Source organism: Nerophis lumbriciformis, linkage group LG27 (genome assembly GCF_033978685.3).
Source record: "Nerophis lumbriciformis linkage group LG27, RoL_Nlum_v2.1, whole genome shotgun sequence".
NCBI lineage: Eukaryota > Metazoa > Chordata > Actinopteri > Syngnathiformes > Syngnathidae > Nerophis > Nerophis lumbriciformis.
The window spans coordinates 8,336,009-8,354,629 of record NC_084574.2 but is presented as its reverse complement, the minus strand read 5'-3'; the positions used below and the strand labels follow the sequence as shown (position 1 = coordinate 8,354,629).

General features: G+C 35.2%; 2 protein-coding genes across 2 annotated transcripts in view; one reads left to right on the top strand and one right to left on the bottom strand.

Annotated features, from left to right (window-relative positions):
- il2 (interleukin 2) overlaps positions 1 to 18,621 on the bottom strand; it is a 136,010-nt gene that overhangs the window by 40,959 nt on the left and 76,430 nt on the right. The gene's annotated exons all lie outside the window — the stretch shown is intronic.
- inpp4b (inositol polyphosphate-4-phosphatase type II B) overlaps positions 1 to 18,621 on the top strand; it is a 621,310-nt gene that overhangs the window by 589,513 nt on the left and 13,176 nt on the right. The gene's annotated exons all lie outside the window — the stretch shown is intronic.

Below are 18,621 nucleotides of genomic sequence, written 5' to 3'. Positions count from 1 at the left end.
AATTACTGCCAAAGGACTGACCAAATCCCCCTCCCCCAAATTTTTTTTTTTCAAATTTAGCCACAGGATTTTCTGTGTGGTTTAAAAAAACAAGTTCTCATCAATAACAATCTCCAAGTACTTATGTCGTGGCCATTTCAAGTTCGACCTTATGAGCAATTGATAGTTTTGGAATGTTTGATGGCAGTCCTTTGCCATTTAAGAATAACATCACCTGAGATTTCTCCGCATTTAGCACTAAACTCAGCTGAGTCAGTTGGGACTGAACAACATCACAAATTTTAGCATGCGAGTCATGTACAAAAAATTACAGTAAGTGGATTTAACTGAAATTTAGCCAGTAAATATGCTAATTATTGCTAATTACTGCCAAAGGACTGACCAAATCCTCCTCCCCAAAAATTTTTTTTTTTAAATTTAGCCACAAGATTTTCTGTGTGGTTTAAAAAAACAAGTTCTCATCAATAACAATCTCCCAGTACTTATGTCGTGACCATTTCAAGTTCGACCTTATGAGCAATCGATAGTTTTGGAATGTTCGATGGCAGTCCTTTGCCATTTAAGAATAACATCACCTGAGATTTCTCCGCATTTAGCACTAAACTCAGCTGAGTCAGTTGGGACTGAACAACATCACACATTTTAGCATGCGAGTCATGTACAAAAAATTACAGTAAGTGGATTTAACTGAAATTTAGCCAGTAAATATGCTAATATTTGCTAATTACTGCCAAAGGACTGACCAAATCCCCCTCCCAAAAAAATTTTTTTTTCAAATTTAGCCACAGGATTTTCTGTGTGGTTTAAAAAAAACAAGTTCTCATCAATAACAATCTCCAAGTACTTATGTCGTGACTATTTCAAGTTTGACATTATGAGCAATTGATAGTTTTGGAATGTTCGATGGCAGTCCTTTGCCATTTAAGAATAACATCACCGGAGATTTCTTCGCATTTAGCACTAAACTCAGCTGAGTCAGTTGGGACTGAACAACATCACAAATTTTAGCATGCGAGTCATGTACAAAAAATTACAGTAAGTGGATTTAACTGAAATTTAGCCAGTAAATATGCTAATATTTGCTAATTACTGCCAAAGGACTGACCAAATCCCCCTCCCAAAAAATATTTTTTTTCAAATTTAGCCACAGGATTTTCTGTGTGGTTTAAAAAAACAAGTTCTCATCAATAACAATCTCCAAGTACTTATGTCGTGACCATTTTAAGTTCGACCTTATGAGCAATTGATAGTTTTGGAATGTTCGATGGCAGTCCTTTGCCATTTAAGAATAACATCACCTGAGATTTCTCCGCATTTAGCACTAAACTCAGCTGAGTCAGTTGGGACTGAACAACATCACAAATTTTAGCATGCTAGTCATGTACAAAAAATTACAGTAAGTGGATTTAACTGAAATTTAGCCAGTAAATATGCTAATATTTGCTAATTACTGCCAAAGGACTGACCAAATCCACCTCCCAAAAAATTTTTTTTTTCAAATTTAGCCACAGGATTTTCTGTGTGGTTTAAAAAAACAAGTTCTCATCAATAACAATCTCCAAGTACTTATGTCGTGACCATTTCAAGTTCGACATTATGAGCAATTGATAGTTTTGGAATGTTCGATGGCAGTCCTTTGCCATTTAAGAATAACATCACCTGAGATTTCTCCGCATTTAGCACTAAACTCAGCTGAGTCAGTTGGGACTGAACAACATCACAAATTTTAGCATGCGAGTCATGTACAAAAAATTACAGTAAGTGGATTTAACTGAAATTTAGCCAGTAAATATGCTAATATTTGCTAATTACTGCCAAAGGACTGACCAAATCCCCCTCCCAAAAAATTTTTTTTTTCAAATTTAGCCACAAGATTTTCTGTGTGGTTTAAAAAAACAAGTTCTCATCAATAACAATCTCCAAGTACTTATGTCGTGACTATTTCAAGTTCGACATTATGAGCAATTGATTGTTTTGGAATGTTCGATGGCAGTCCTTTGCCATTTAAGAATAACATCACCTGAGATTTCTTCGCATTTAGCACTAAACTCAGCTGAGTCAGTTGGGACTGAACAACATCACAAATTTTAGCATGCGAGTCATGTACAAAAAGTGCAGTAAGTGGATTTAACTGGAGTTTAGCCAGTAAATATGCTAATTTTTGCTCATTACTGCCAAAGGACTGACCAAATCCCCCTCCCAAAAAATGTTTTTTTTCAAATTTAGCCACAAGATTTTCTGTGTGGTTTAAAAAAACAAGTTCTCATCAATAACAATCTCCAAGTACTTATGTCGTGACCATTTTAAGTTCGACCTTATGAGCAATTGATAGTTTTGGAATGTTCGATGGCAGTCCTTTGCCATTTAAGAATAACATCACCTGAGATTTCTTCGCATTTAGCACTAAACTCAGCTGAGTCAGTTGGGACTGAACAACATCACAAATTTTAGCATGCGAGTCATGTACAAAAAATTACAGTAAGTGGATTTAACTGAAATTTAGCCAGTAAATATGCTAATATTTGCTAATTACTGCCAAAGGACTGACCAAATCCCCCTCCCAAAAAATATTTTTTTTTCAAATTTAGCCACAGGATTTTCTGTGTGGTTTAAAAAAACAAGTTCTCATCAATAACAATCTCCAAGTACTTATGTCGTGACTATTTCAAGTTCGACATTATGAGCAATTGATAGTTTTGGAATGTTCGATGGCAGTCCTTTGCCATTTAAGAATAACATCACCTGAGATTTCTTCGCATTTAGCACTAAACTCAGCTGAGTCAGTTGGGACTGAACAACATCACAAATTTTAGCATGCTAGTCATGTACAAAAAGTACAGTAAGTGGATTTAACTGGAGTTTAGCCAGTAAATATGCTAATATTTGCTAATTACTGCCAAAGGACTGACCAAATCCCCCTCCCAAAAAATATATTTTTTTAAATTTAGCCACAAGATTTTCTGTGTGGTTTAAAAAAACAAGTTCTCATCAATAACAATCTCCAAGTACTTATGTCGTGACTATTTCAAGTTCGACCTTATGAGCAATTGATAGTTTTGGAATGTTCGATGGCAGTCCTTTGCCATTTAAGAATAACATCACCTGAGATTTCTTCGCATTTAGCACTAAACTCAGCTGAGTCAGTTGGGACTGAACAACATCACAAATTTTAGCATGCTAGTCATGTACAAAAAATTACAGTAAGTGGATTCAACTGGAATTTAGCCAGTAAATATGCTAATATTTGCTAATTACTGCCAAAGGACTGACCAAATCCCCCTCCCCCAAATTTTTTTTTTTCAAATTTAGCCACAGGATTTTCTGTGTGGTTTAAAAAAACAAGTTCTCATCAATAACAATCTCCAAGTACTTATGTCGTGACCATTTCAAGTTCGACATTATGAGCAATTGATAGTTTTGGAATGTTCGATGGCAGTCCTTTGCCATTTAAGAATAACATCACCTGAGATTTCTTCGCATTTAGCACTAAACTCAGCTGAGTCAGTTGGGACTGAACAACATCACAAATTTTAGCATGCTAGTCATGTACAAAAAATTACAGTAAGTGGATTTAACTGGAGTTTAGCCAGTAAATATGCTAATATTTGCTAATTACTGCCAAAAGACTGACCAAATCCCCCTCCCAAAAAATATTTTTTTTCAAATTTAGCCACAGGATTTTCTGTGTGGTTTAAAAAAACAAGTTCTCATCAATAACAATCTCCAAGTACTTATGTCGTGACCATTTCAAGTTCGACATTATGAGCAATTGATAGTTTTGGAATGTTCGATGGCAGTCCTTTGCCATTTAAGAATAACATCACCTGAGATTTCTTCGCATTTAGCACTAAACTCAGCTGAGTCAGTTGGGACTGAACAACATCACAAATTTTAGCATGCGAGTCATGTACAAAAAATTACAGTAAGTGGATTTAACTGGAGTTTAGCCAGTAAATATGCTAATATTTGCTAATTACTGCCAAAGGACTGACCAAATCCACCTCCCAAAAATTTATTTTTTTCAAATTTAGCCACAAGATTTTCTGTGTGGTTTAAAAAAACAAGTTCTCATCAATAACAATCTCCAAGTACTTATGTCGTGACCATTTCAAGTTCGACATTATGAGCAATTGATAGTTTTGGAATGTTCGATGGCAGTCCTTTGCCATTTAAGAATAACATCACCTGAGATTTCTTCGCATTTAGCACTAAACTCAGCTGAGTCAGTTGGGACTGAACAACATCACAAATTTTAGCATGCGAGTCATGTACAAAAAATTACAGTAAGTGGATTTAACTGAAATTTAGCCAGTAAATATGCTAATATTTGCTAATTACTGCCAAAGGACTGACCAAATCCCCCTCCCAAAAAATGTTTTTTTTTCAAATTTAGCCACAAGATTTTCTGTGTGGTTTAAAAAAACAAGTTCTCATCAATAACAATCTCCAAGTACTTATGTCGTGACCATTTTAAGTTCGACCTTATGAGCAATTGATAGTTTTGGAATGTTCGATGGCAGTCCTTTGCCATTTAAGAATAACATCACCTGAGATTTCTTCGCATTTAGCACTAAACTCAGCTGAGTCAGTTGGGACTGAACAACATCACAAATTTTAGCATGCTAGTCATGTACAAAAAGTACAGTAAGTGGATTTAACTGGAGTTTAGCCAGTAAATATGCTAATATTTGCTAATTACTGCCAAAGGACTGACCAAATCCCCCTCCCAAAAAATGTTTTTTTTTCAAATTTAGCCACAAGATTTTCTGTGTGGTTTAAAAAAACAAGTTCTCATCAATAACAATCTCCAAGTACTTATGTCGTGACCATTTTAAGTTCGACCTTATGAGCAATTGATAGTTTTGGAATGTTCGATGGCAGTCCTTTGCCATTTAAGAATAACATCACCTGAGATTTCTTCGCATTTAGCACTAAACTCAGCTGAGTCAGTTGGGACTGAACAACATCACAAATTTTAGCATGCGAGTCATGTACAAAAAATTACAGTAAGTGGATTTAACTGGAGTTTAGCCAGTAAATATGCTAATATTTGCTAATTACTGCCAAAGGACTGACCAAATCCACCTCCCAAAAATTTATTTTTTTCAAATTTAGCCACAAGATTTTCTGTGTGGTTTAAAAAAACAAGTTCTCATCAATAACAATCTCCAAGTACTTATGTCGTGACCATTTCAAGTTCGACATTATGAGCAATTGATAGTTTTGGAATGTTCGATGGCAGTCCTTTGCCATTTAAGAATAACATCACCTGAGATTTCTTCGCATTTAGCACTAAACTCAGCTGAGTCAGTTGGGACTGAACAACATCACAAATTTTAGCATGCGAGTCATGTACAAAAAATTACAGTAAGTGGATTTAACTGAAATTTAGCCAGTAAATATGCTAATATTTGCTAATTACTGCCAAAGGACTGACCAAATCCCCCTCCCAAAAAATGTTTTTTTTTCAAATTTAGCCACAAGATTTTCTGTGTGGTTTAAAAAAACAAGTTCTCATCAATAACAATCTCCAAGTACTTATGTCGTGACCATTTTAAGTTCGACCTTATGAGCAATTGATAGTTTTGGAATGTTCGATGGCAGTCCTTTGCCATTTAAGAATAACATCACCTGAGATTTCTTCGCATTTAGCACTAAACTCAGCTGAGTCAGTTGGGACTGAACAACATCACAAATTTTAGCATGCTAGTCATGTACAAAAAGTACAGTAAGTGGATTTAACTGGAGTTTAGCCAGTAAATATGCTAATATTTGCTAATTACTGCCAAAGGACTGACCAAATCCCCCTCCCAAAAAATGTTTTTTTTTCAAATTTAGCCACAAGATTTTCTGTGTGGTTTAAAAAAACAAGTTCTCATCAATAACAATCTCCAAGTACTTATGTCGTGACCATTTCAAGTTCGACCTTATGAGCAATTGATAGTTTTGGAATGTTCGATGGCAGTCCTTTGCCATTTAAGAATAACATCACCTGAGATTTCTCCGCATTTAGCACTAAACTCAGCTGAGTCAGTTGGGACTGAACAACATCACAAATTTTAGCATGCGAGTCATGTACAAAAAATTACAGTAAGTGGATTTAACTGAAATTTAGCCAGTAAATATGCTAATATTTGCTAATTACTGCCAAAGGACTGACCAAATCCCCCTCCCCCCAATTTTTTTTTTTTCAAATTTAGCCACAGGATTTTCTGTGTGGTTTAAAAAAACAAGTTCTCATCAATAACAATCTCCAAGTACTTATGTCGTGACCATTTCAAGTTCGACCTTATGAGCAATTGATAGTTTTGGAATGTTCGATGGCAGTCCTTTGCCATTTAAGAATAACATCACCTGAGATTTCTCCGCATTTAACACTAAACTCAGCTGAGTCAGTTGGGACTGAACAACATCACAAATTTTAGCATGCTAGTCATGTACAAAAAATTACAGTAAGTGGATTTAACTTAAATTTAGCCAGTAAATATGCTAATATTTGCTAATTACTGCCAAAGGACTGACCAAATCCCCCTCCCAATTTTTTTTTTTTTTTTTCAAATTTAGCCACAGGATTTTCTGTGTGGTTTAAAAAAACAAGTTCTCATCAATAACAATCTCCAAGTACTTATGTCGTGACCATTTCAAGTTCGACATTATGAGCAATTGATAGTTTTGGAATGTTTGATGGCAGTCCTTTGCCATTTAAGAATAACATCACCTGAGATTTCTCCGCATTTAGCACTAAACTCAGCTGAGTCAGTTGGGACTGAACAACATCACAAATTTTAGCATGCGAGTCATGTACAAAAAATTACAGTAAGTGGATTTAACTGAAATTTAGCCAGTAAATATGCTAATATTTGCTAATTACTGCCAAAGGACTGACCAAATCCACCTCCCAAAAAATATTTTTTTTTCAAATTTAGCCACAGGATTTTCTGTGTGGTTTAAAAAAACAAGTTCTCATCAATAACAATCTCCAAGTACTTATGTCGTGACCATTTCAAGTTCGACCTTATGAGCAATTGATAGTTTTGGAATGTTCGATGGCAGTCCTTTGCCATTTAAGAATAACATCACCTGAGATTTCTCCGCATTTAGCACTAAACTCAGCTGAGTCAGTTGGGACTGAACAACATCACAAATTTTAGCATGCGAGTCATGTACAAAAAATTACAGTAAGTGGATTTAACTGAAATTTAGCCAGTAAATATGCTAATATTTGCTAATTACTGCCAAAGGACTGACCAAATCCCCCTCCCAAAAAATGTTTTTTTTCAAATTTAGCCACAAGATTTTCTGTGTGGTTTAAAAAAAACAAGTTCTCATCAATAACAATCTCCAAGTACTTATGTCGTGACTATTTCAAGTTCGACATTATGAGCAATTGATAGTTTTGGAATGTTCGATGGCAGTCCTTTGCCATTTAAGAATAAAATCACCTGAGATTTCTTCGCATTTAGCACTAAACTCAGCTGAGTCAGTTGGGACTGAACAACATCACAAATTTTAGCATGCGAGTCATGTACAAAAAATTACAGTAAGTGGATTTAACTGAAATTTAGCCAGTAAATATGCTAATATTTGCTAATTACTGCCAAAGGACTGACCAAATCCCCCTCCCCCAAATTTTTTTTTTTCAAATTTAGCCACAGGATTTTCTGTGTGGTTTAAAAAAACAAGTTCTCATCAATAACAATCTCCAAGTACTTATGTCGTGGCCATTTCAAGTTCGACCTTATGAGCAATTGATAGTTTTGGAATGTTTGATGGCAGTCCTTTGCCATTTAAGAATAACATCACCTGAGATTTCTCCGCATTTAGCACTAAACTCAGCTGAGTCAGTTGGGACTGAACAACATCACAAATTTTAGCATGCGAGTCATGTACAAAAAATTACAGTAAGTGGATTTAACTGAAATTTAGCCAGTAAATATGCTAATTATTGCTAATTACTGCCAAAGGACTGACCAAATCCTCCTCCCCAAAAATTTTTTTTTTTAAATTTAGCCACAAGATTTTCTGTGTGGTTTAAAAAAACAAGTTCTCATCAATAACAATCTCCCAGTACTTATGTCGTGACCATTTCAAGTTCGACCTTATGAGCAATCGATAGTTTTGGAATGTTCGATGGCAGTCCTTTGCCATTTAAGAATAACATCACCTGAGATTTCTCCGCATTTAGCACTAAACTCAGCTGAGTCAGTTGGGACTGAACAACATCACACATTTTAGCATGCGAGTCATGTACAAAAAATTACAGTAAGTGGATTTAACTGAAATTTAGCCAGTAAATATGCTAATATTTGCTAATTACTGCCAAAGGACTGACCAAATCCCCCTCCCAAAAAAATTTTTTTTTCAAATTTAGCCACAGGATTTTCTGTGTGGTTTAAAAAAAACAAGTTCTCATCAATAACAATCTCCAAGTACTTATGTCGTGACTATTTCAAGTTTGACATTATGAGCAATTGATAGTTTTGGAATGTTCAATGGCAGTCCTTTGCCATTTAAGAATAACATCACCTGAGATTTCTCCGCATTTAGCACTAAACTCAGCTGAGTCAGTTGGGACTGAACAACATCACAAATTTTAGCATGCGAGTCATGTACAAAAAATTACAGTAAGTGGATTTAACTGAAATTTAGCCAGTAAATATGCTAATATTTGCTAATTACTGCCAAAGGACTGACCAAATCCCCCTCCCAAAAAATATTTTTTTTCAAATTTAGCCACAGGATTTTCTGTGTGGTTTAAAAAAACAAGTTCTCATCAATAACAATCTCCAAGTACTTATGTCGTGACCATTTTAAGTTCGACCTTATGAGCAATTGATAGTTTTGGAATGTTCGATGGCAGTCCTTTGCCATTTAAGAATAACATCACCTGAGATTTCTCCGCATTTAGCACTAGTCTCAGCTGAGTCAGTTGGGACTGAACAACATCACAAATTTTAGCATGCGAGTCATGTACAAAAAATTACAGTAAGTGGATTTAACTGGAATTTAGCCAGTAAATATGCTAATATTTGCTAATTACTGCCAAAGGACTGACCAAATCCCCCTCCCAAAAAATGTTTTTTTTCAAATTTAGCCACAAGATTTTCTGTGTGGTTTAAAAAAACAAGTTCTCATCAATAACAATCTCCAAGTACTTATGTCGTGACCATTTTAAGTTCGACCTTATGAGCAATTGATAGTTTTGGAATGTTCGATGGCAGTCCTTTGCCATTTAAGAATAACATCACCTGAGATTTCTCCGCATTTAGCACTAAACTCAGCTGAGTCAGTTGGGACTGAACAACATCACAAATTTTAGCATGCTAGTCATGTACAAAAAATTACAGTAAGTGGATTTAACTGAAATTTAGCCAGTAAATATGCTAATATTTGCTAATTACTGCCAAAGGACTGACCAAATCCACCTCCCAAAAAATTTTTTTTTTCAAATTTAGCCACAGGATTTTCTGTGTGGTTTAAAAAAACAAGTTCTCATCAATAACAATCTCCAAGTACTTATGTCGTGACCATTTCAAGTTCGACATTATGAGCAATTGATAGTTTTGGAATGTTCGATGGCAGTCCTTTGCCATTTAAGAATAACATCACCTGAGATTTCTCCGCATTTAGCACTAAACTCAGCTGAGCCAGTTGGGACTGAACAACATCACAAATTTTAGCATGCGAGTCATGTACAAAAAATTACAGTAAGTGGATTTAACTGAAATTTAGCCAGTAAATATGCTAATATTTGCTAATTACTGCCAAAGGACTGACCAAATCCCCCTCCCAAAAAATTTTTTTTTTCAAATTTAGCCACAAGATTTTCTGTGTGGTTTAAAAAAACAAGTTCTCATCAATAACAATCTCCAAGTACTTATGTCGTGACTATTTCAAGTTCGACATTATGAGCAATTGATTGTTTTGGAATGTTCGATGGCAGTCCTTTGCCATTTAAGAATAACATCACCTGAGATTTCTTCGCATTTAGCACTAAACTCAGCTGAGTCAGTTGGGACTGAACAACATCACAAATTTTAGCATGCGAGTCATGTACAAAAAGTGCAGTAAGTGGATTTAACTGGAGTTTAGCCAGTAAATATGCTAATTTTTGCTCATTACTGCCAAAGGACTGACCAAATCCCCCTCCCAAAAAATGTTTTTTTTCAAATTTAGCCACAAGATTTTCTGTGTGGTTTAAAAAAACAAGTTCTCATCAATAACAATCTCCAAGTACTTATGTCGTGACCATTTTAAGTTCGACCTTATGAGCAATTGATAGTTTTGGAATGTTCGATGGCAGTCCTTTGCCATTTAAGAATAACATCACCTGAGATTTCTTCGCATTTAGCACTAAACTCAGCTGAGTCAGTTGGGACTGAACAACATCACAAATTTTAGCATGCGAGTCATGTACAAAAAATTACAGTAAGTGGATTTAACTGAAATTTAGCCAGTAAATATGCTAATATTTGCTAATTACTGCCAAAGGACTGACCAAATCCCCCTCCCAAAAAATATTTTTTTTTCAAATTTAGCCACAGGATTTTCTGTGTGGTTTAAAAAAACAAGTTCTCATCAATAACAATCTCCAAGTACTTATGTCGTGACTATTTCAAGTTCGACATTATGAGCAATTGATAGTTTTGGAATGTTCGATGGCAGTCCTTTGCCATTTAAGAATAACATCACCTGAGATTTCTCCGCATTTAACACCAGTCTCAGCTGAGTCAGTCGGGACTGAACAACATCACAAATTTTAGCATGCTAGTCATGTACAAAAAGTGCAGTAAGTGGATTTAACTGGAGTTTAGCCAGTAAATGTGCTAATATTTGCTAATTACTGCCAAAGGACTGACCAAATCCCCCTCCCAAATTTTTTTTTTTTTTTTCAAATTTAGCCACAAGATTTTCTGTGTGGTTTAAAAAAACAAGTTCTCATCAATAACAATCTCCAAGTACTTATGTCGTGACCATTTTAAGTTCGACCTTATGAGCAATTGATAGTTTTGGAATGTTCAATGGCAGTCCTTTGCCATTTAAGAATAACATCACCGGAGATTTCTTCGCATTTAGCACTAAACTCAGCTGAGTCAGTTGGGACTGAACAACATCACAAATTTTAGCATGCTAGTCATGTACAAAAAATTACAGTAAGTGGATTTAACTGATTTTTAACCAGTAAATATGCTAATATTTGCTAATTACTGCCAAAGGACTGACCAAATCCCCCTCCCAAAAAATATTTTTTTTCAAATTTAGCCACAGGATTTTCTGTGTGGGTTAAAAAAACAAGTTCTCATCAATAACAATCTCCAAGTACTTATGTCGTGACTATTTCAAGTTCGACCTTATGAGCAATTGATAGTTTTGGAATGTTCGATGGCAGTCCTTTGCCATTTAAGAATAACATCACCTGAGATTTCTTCGCATTTAGCACTAAACTCAGCTGAGTCAGTTGGGACTGAACAACATCACAAATTTTAGCATGCGAGTCATGTACAAAAAATTACAGTAAGTGGATTTAACTGGAGTTTAGCCAGTAAATATGCTAATATTTGCTAATTACTGCCAAAGGACTGACCAAATCCACCTCCCAAAAATTTATTTTTTTCAAATTTAGCCACAAGATTTTCTGTGTGGTTTAAAAAAACAAGTTCTCATCAATAACAATCTCCAAGTACTTATGTCGTGACCATTTCAAGTTCGACATTATGAGCAATTGATAGTTTTGGAATGTTCGATGGCAGTCCTTTGCCATTTAAGAATAACATCACCTGAGATTTCTTCGCATTTAGCACTAAACTCAGCTGAGTCAGTTGGGACTGAACAACATCACAAATTTTAGCATGCGAGTCATGTACAAAAAATTACAGTAAGTGGATTTAACTGAAATTTAGCCAGTAAATATGCTAATATTTGCTAATTACTGCCAAAGGACTGACCAAATCCCCCTCCCAAAAAATGTTTTTTTTTCAAATTTAGCCACAAGATTTTCTGTGTGGTTTAAAAAAACAAGTTCTCATCAATAACAATCTCCAAGTACTTATGTCGTGACCATTTTAAGTTCGACCTTATGAGCAATTGATAGTTTTGGAATGTTCGATGGCAGTCCTTTGCCATTTAAGAATAACATCACCTGAGATTTCTTCGCATTTAGCACTAAACTCAGCTGAGTCAGTTGGGACTGAACAACATCACAAATTTTAGCATGCTAGTCATGTACAAAAAATTACAGTAAGTGGATTTAACTGGAGTTTAGCCAGTAAATATGCTAATATTTGCTAATTACTGCCAAAAGACTGACCAAATCCCCCTCCCAAAAAATATTTTTTTTCAAATTTAGCCACAGGATTTTCTGTGTGGTTTAAAAAAACAAGTTCTCATCAATAACAATCTCCAAGTACTTATGTCGTGACCATTTCAAGTTCGACATTATGAGCAATTGATAGTTTTGGAATGTTCGATGGCAGTCCTTTGCCATTTAAGAATAACATCACCTGAGATTTCTTCGCATTTAGCACTAAACTCAGCTGAGTCAGTTGGGACTGAACAACATCACAAATTTTAGCATGCGAGTCATGTACAAAAAATTACAGTAAGTGGATTTAACTGAAATTTAGCCAGTAAATATGCTAATATTTGCTAATTACTGCCAAAGGACTGACCAAATCCCCCTCCCAAAAAATGTTTTTTTTTCAAATTTAGCCACAAGATTTTCTGTGTGGTTTAAAAAAACAAGTTCTCATCAATAACAATCTCCAAGTACTTATGTCGTGACCATTTTAAGTTCGACCTTATGAGCAATTGATAGTTTTGGAATGTTCGATGGCAGTCCTTTGCCATTTAAGAATAACATCACCTGAGATTTCTTCGCATTTAGCACTAAACTCAGCTGAGTCAGTTGGGACTGAACAACATCACAAATTTTAGCATGCTAGTCATGTACAAAAAATTACAGTAAGTGGATTTAACTGGAGTTTAGCCAGTAAATATGCTAATATTTGCTAATTACTGCCAAAAGACTGACCAAATCCCCCTCCCAAAAAATATTTTTTTTCAAATTTAGCCACAGGATTTTCTGTGTGGTTTAAAAAAACAAGTTCTCATCAATAACAATCTCCAAGTACTTATGTCGTGACCATTTTAAGTTCGACCTTATGAGCAATTGATAGTTTTGGAATGTTCGATGGCAGTCCTTTGCCATTTAAGAATAACATCACCTGAGATTTCTTCGCATTTAGCACTAAACTCAGCTGAGTCAGTTGGGACTGAACAACATCACAAATTTTAGCATGCGAGTCATGTACAAAAAATTACAGTAAGTGGATTTAACTGAAATTTAGCCAGTAAATATGCTAATATTTGCTAATTACTGCCAAAGGACTGACCAAATCCTCCTCCCAAAAAATGTTTTTTTTCTAATTTAGCCACAAGATTTTCTGTGTGGTTTAAAAAAACAAGTTCTCATCAATAACAATCTCCAAGTACTTATGTCGTGACCATTTTAAGTTCGACATTATGAGCAATTGATAGTTTTGGAATGTTCGATGGCAGTCCTTTGCCATTTAAGAATAACATCACCTGAGATTTCTTCGCATTTAGCACTAAACTCAGCTGAGTCAGTTGGGACTGAACAACATCACAAATTTTAGCATGCGAGTCATGTACAAAAAGTACATTAAGTGGATTCAACTGGAGTTTAGCCAGTAAATATGCTAATATTTGCTAATTACTGCCAAAGGACTGACCAAATCCCCCTCCCAAATTTTTTTTTTTTTTTTTCAAATTTAGCCACAAGATTTTCTGTGTGGTTTAAAAAAACAAGTTCTCATCAATAACAATCTCCAAGTACTTATGTCGTGACCATTTCAAGTTCGACCTTATGAGCAATTGATAGTTTTGGAATGTTCGATGGCAGTCCTTTGCCATTTAAGAATAACATCACCTGAGATTTCTTCGCATTTAGCACTAAACTCAGCTGAGTCAGTTGGGACTGAACAACATCACAAATTTTAGCATGCGAGTCATGTACAAAAAGTACATTAAGTGGATTCAACTGGAGTTTAGCCAGTAAATATGCTAATATTTGCTAATTACTGCCAAAGGACTGACCAAATCCCCCTCCCAAAAAATGTTTTTTTTCAAATTTAGCCACAGGATTTTCTGTGTGGTTTAAAAAAACAAGTTCTCATCAATAACAATCTCCAAGTACTTATGTCGTGACTATTTCAAGTTCGACATTATGAGCAATTGATAGTTTTGGAATGTTCGATGGCAGTCCTTTGCCATTTAAGAATAACATCACCTGAGATTTCTTCGCATTTAGCACTAAACTCAGCTGAGTCAGTTGGGACTGAACAACATCACAAATTTTAGCATGCGAGTCATGTACAAAAAATTACAGTAAGTGGATTTAACTGGAGTTTAGCCAGTAAATATGCTAATATTTGCTAATTACTGCCAAAAGACTGACCAAATCCCCCTCCCAAAAAATATTTTTTTTCAAATTTAGCCACAGGATTTTCTGTGTGGTTTAAAAAAACAAGTTCTCATCAATAACAATCTCCAAGTACTTATGTCGTGACCATTTCAAGTTCGACCTTATGAGCAATCGATAGTTTTGGAATGTTCGATGGCAGTCCTTTGCCATTTAAGAATAACATCACCTGAGATTTCTCCGCATTTAGCACTAAACTCAGCTGAGTCAGTTGGGACTGAACAACATCACAAATTTTAGCATGCTAGTCATGTACAAAAAGTACAGTAAGTGGATTTAACTGGAGTTTAGCCAGTAAATATGCTAATATTTGCTAATTACTGCCAAAGGACTGACCAAATCCCCCTCCCAAAAAATATATTTTTTTAAATTTAGCCACAAGATTTTCTGTGTGGTTTAAAAAAACAAGTTCTCATCAATAACAATCTCCAAGTACTTATGTCGTGACTATTTCAAGTTCGACCTTATGAGCAATCGATAGTTTTGGAATGTTCGATGGCAGTCCTTTGCCATTTAAGAATAACATCACCTGAGATTTCTTCGCATTTAGCACTAAACTCAGCTGAGTCAGTTGGGACTGAACAACATCACAAATTTTAGCATGCGAGTCATGTACAAAAAATTACAGTAAGTGGATTTAACTGGAGTTTAGCCAGTAAATATGCTAATATTTGCTAATTACTGCCAAAAGACTGACCAAATCCCCCTCCCAAAAAATATTTTTTTTCAAATTTAGCCACAGGATTTTCTGTGTGGTTTAAAAAAACAAGTTCTCATCAATAACAATCTCCAAGTACTTATGTCGTGACCATTTCAAGTTCGACCTTATGAGCAATCGATAGTTTTGGAATGTTCGATGGCAGTCCTTTGCCATTTAAGAATAACATCACCTGAGATTTCTCCGCATTTAGCACTAAACTCAGCTGAGTCAGTTGGGACTGAACAACATCACAAATTTTAGCATGCTAGTCATGTACAAAAAATTACAGTAAGTGGATTTAACTGGAGTTTAGCCAGTAAATATGCTAATATTTGCTAATTACTGCCAAAGGACTGACCAAATCCCCCTCCCAAAAAATATATTTTTTTAAATTTAGCCACAAGATTTTCTGTGTGGTTTAAAAAAACAAGTTCTCATCAATAACAATCTCCAAGTACTTATGTCGTGACTATTTCAAGTTCGACCTTATGAGCAATTGATAGTTTTGGAATGTTCGATGGCAGTCCTTTGCCATTTAAGAATAACATCACCTGAGATTTCTTCGCATTTAGCACTAAACTCAGCTGAGTCAGTTGGGACTGAACAACATCACAAATTTTAGCATGCGAGTCATGTACAAAAAATTACAGTAAGTGGATTTAACTGAAATTTAGCCAGTAAATATGCTAATATTTGCTAATTACTGCCAAAGGACTGACCAAATCCCCCTCCCCCCAATTTTTTTTTTTTCAAATTTAGCCACAGGATTTTCTGTGTGGTTTAAAAAAACAAGTTCTCATCAATAACAATCTCCAAGTACTTATGTCGTGACCATTTCAAGTTCGACATTATGAGCAATTGATAGTTTTGGAATGTTCGATGGCAGTCCTTTGCCATTTAAGAATAACATCACCTGAGATTTCTTCGCATTTAGCACTAAACTCAGCTGAGTCAGTTGGGACTGAACAACATCACAAATTTTAGCATGCGAGTCATGTACAAAAAATTACAGTAAGTGGATTTAACTTAAATTTAGCCAGTAAATATGCTAATATTTGCTAATTACTGCCAAAGGACTGACCAAATCCCCCTCCCAAATTTTTTTTTTTTTTTTCAAATTTAGCCACAAGATTTTCTGTGTGGTTTAAAAAAACAAGTTCTCATCAATAACAATCTCCAAGTACTTATGTCGTGACCATTTTAAGTTCGACCTTATGAGCAATTGATAGTTTTGGAATGTTCAATGGCAGTCCTTTGCCATTTAAGAATAACATCACCGGAGATTTCTTCGCATTTAGCACTAAACTCAGCTGAGTCAGTTGGGACTGAACAACATCACAAATTTTAGCATGCGAGTCATGTACAAAAAGTACATTAAGTGGATTCAACTGGAGTTTAGCCAGTAAATATGCTAATATTTGCTAATTACTGCCAAAGGACTGACCAAATCCACCTCCCAAAAAATTTTTTTTTTCAAATTTAGCCACAGGATTTTCTGTGTGGTTTAAAAAAACAAGTTCTCATCAATAACAATCTCCAAGTACTTATGTCGTGACCATTTCAAGTTTGACCTTATGAGCAATCGATAGTTTTGGAATGTTCGATGGCAGTCCTTTGCCATTTAAGAATAACATCACCTGAGATTTCTCCGCATTTAGCACTAAACTCAGCTGAGTCAGTTGGGACTGAACAACATCACAAATTTTAGCATGCGAGTCATGTACAAAAAGTGCAGTAAGTGGATTTAACTGGAGTTTAGCCAGTAAATATGCTAATATTAGCTAATTACTGCCAAAGGACTGACCAAATCCCCCTCCCAAAAAATATTTTTTTTCAAATTTAGCCACAGGATTTTCTGTGTGGTTTAAAAAAACAAGTTCTCATCAATAACAATCTCCAAGTACTTATGTCGTGACCATTTCAAGTTCGACCTTATGAGCAATTGATAGTTTTGGAATGTTCGATGGCAGTCCTTTGCCATTTAAGAATAACATCACCTGAGATTTCTTCGCATTTAGCACTAAACTCAGCTGAGTCAGTTGGGACTGAACAACATCACAAATTTTAGCATGCGAGTCATGTACAAAAAATTACAGTAAGTGGATTTAACTGGAGTTTAGCCAGTAAATATGCTAATATTTGCTAATTACTGCCAAAGGACTGACCAAATCCACCTCCCAAAAATTTATTTTTTTCAAATTTAGCCACAAGATTTTCTGTGTGGTTTAAAAAAACAAGTTCTCATCAATAACAATCTCCAAGTACTTATGTCGTGACCATTTCAAGTTCGACCTTATGAGCAATTGATAGTTTTGGAATGTTCGATGGCAGTCCTTTGCCATTTAAGAATAACATCACCTGAGATTTCTTCGCATTTAGCACTAAACTCAGCTGAGTCAGTTGGGACTGAACAACATCACAAATTTTAGCATGCGAGTCATGTACAAAAAATTACAGTAAGTGGATTTAACTGGAGTTTAGCCAGTAAATATGCTAATATTTGCTAATTACTGCCAAAGGACTGACCAAATCCACCTCCCAAAAATTTATTTTTTTCAAATTTAGCCACAAGATTTTCTGTGTGGTTTAAAAAAACAAGTTCTCATCAATAACAATCTCCAAGTACTTATGTCGTGACCATTTCAAGTTCGACCTTATGAGCAATTGATAGTTTTGGAATGTTCGATGGCAGTCCTTTGCCATTTAAGAATAACATCACCTGAGATTTCTTCGCATTTAGCACTAAACTCAGCTGAGTCAGTTGGGACTGAACAACATCACAAATTTTAGCATGCTAGTCATGTACAAAAAATTACAGTAAGTGGATTCAACTGAAATTTAGCCAGTAAATATGCTAATATTTGCTAATTACTGCCAAAGGACTGACCAAATCCACCTCCCAAAAAATATTTTTTTTCAAATTTAGCCACAGGATTTTCTGTGTGGTTTAAAAAAACAAGTTCTCATCAATAACAATCTCCAAGTACTTATGTCGTGGCCATTTCAAGTTCGACCTTATGAGCAATTGATAGTTTTGGAATGTTCGATGGCAGTCCTTTGCCATTTAAGAATAACATCACCTGAGATTTCTCCGCATTTAGCACTAAACTCAGCTGAGTCAGTTGGGACTGAACAACATCACAAATTTTAGCATGCGAGTCATGTACAAAAAATTACAGTAAGTGGATTTAACTGAAATTTAGCCAGTAAATATGCTAATATTTGCTAATTACTGCCAAAGGACTGACCAAATCCCCCTCCCAAAAAAATGTTTTTTTCAAATTTAGCCACAAGATTTTCTGTGTGGTTTAAAAAAACAAGTTCTCATCAATAACAATCTCCAAGTACTTATGTTGTGACTATTTCAAGTTCGACCTTATGAGCAATCGATAGTTTTGGAATGTTCGATGGCAGTCCTTTG